The 1,271-nt window shown below is 56.4% G+C and overlaps 1 long non-coding RNA gene across 2 annotated transcripts in view; it reads left to right on the forward strand.

The window, feature by feature from the left end:
• The first annotated feature begins 32 nt into the window (after window positions 1-32).
• The window catches only part of LOC117286347, a 29,976-nt gene continuing 28,737 nt past the window's right edge, over window positions 33-1,271 (forward strand). For both annotated transcript variants that reach the window (XR_004517489.1, XR_004517490.1), the window contains exon 1: window positions 33-629. This is a non-coding gene — a long non-coding RNA (uncharacterized LOC117286347). The remainder of the gene's footprint in view (window positions 630-1,271) is intronic.

Below are 1,271 nucleotides of genomic sequence, written 5' to 3' on the forward strand. Positions count from 1 at the left end.
GGCTTGTCCTCGCCTCACCCCCACGCTGCCCCTTCGGTATTTCTCAATGACCGGCGCTGCGAGGGCACTTCCGACGCGGGAGGGAGGGGTGTCATTAACGCTCGGTTTATCAGTTCCTTCCGGTCTGCCCGGCTCGGCCCAGCTCGTCCACCACGCCCGGGGCGCTCCGACGCTTTCACGACTCGGTTTAAGTAAGCGGTCGCGTGTGGCGGTGTGTGCCAAGCGATTTTATAGCCCAGCCGTCTCCCCCCAAGACCCGCTGCTAGCCGTGGAAACCCAAGCCGCCTGGCAATGAAGGGGATGATGCAAACTTAGAAAGTGACCCGGCGCCCGGGAGCGGTGGCGAGAGGCGGCCCGGCCGGGCATGAATGGCCGGGCGCGGTTGCATAATCCGCGCGGTATAAATAGCCGGCGGGCGGCCGCAGACGCGCTCGCTCGCTCGCGTGTACCGTTATCGTGCAAGGCTCCTTCCCTGGGCGGCTCAATCCCAGGTCCTCTTCCCCGTCAGCTCGATGCCAGGATTTGAAACAGCCTAGACCAAAGGCCCAGCCCCCGCCTCCCTCCTCCCCTGAATTCATGTATTATGAATGAAACGCCAGCCCCGCGGCTTCCCGAGGTCTCCACTTCAGGTAGGAGAAAGGCTTGAGTCCGCTCGGAGGTCCCCCCAGAATTGGGTGTGTGCGCCCCTTGGGGGAGGGGCCCATAGCAGGAAATCACTGACCGGGCTAGGAAGGGAGCGTTCTGAGAAAATGTAATGCTCAGGGTTTGACTCGAGCTTCAGTTTACAACTGAATCAACCTCAGTCGATTTAAGAATGGATTATGGAAAGGGTCCTTGCACTGTGCCTGCTCGCGCTCCTGCCGCTGTCTCACGAAAAGTGCAGTTTCATCCAGAGGAACGGTTCCTACCCACTACCACCGCACCTGCTTACCCACCGCTAGAGACCGCAACGCCCCTCCGGTACCCCACTGCCCTTAAGAGATCCTGGGGAAACCTTGAGGTTAAGAAAAGCTAGTGCGAGTCACTTCAGCCATTTTCTAGTTCTGAAATCCTCCTTAAAAGCCTATGAGTTTTCACATTTTTAAATTTTTTCTAATTAAAGTATACAGAGCCCCCCCCCCGCTCTAAACACCAATTGCAATTTAGCTTCTTAAAACTGTTGGTTTTGGCAAAACGTAGTGGTTCACACCTCTCTCTAATCCCAGGCTTCAGGGAGCTCGAGGCCTGCCTGAATTAAGTAGTGAGACCCTGGCTCAAAAAAAAAAAAAAAA

Source organism: Fukomys damarensis, unplaced genomic scaffold (assembly GCF_012274545.1).
Source record: "Fukomys damarensis isolate Sample0158 unplaced genomic scaffold, DMR_v1.0_HiC HiC_scaffold_2, whole genome shotgun sequence".
Lineage (NCBI taxonomy): Eukaryota > Metazoa > Chordata > Mammalia > Rodentia > Bathyergidae > Fukomys > Fukomys damarensis.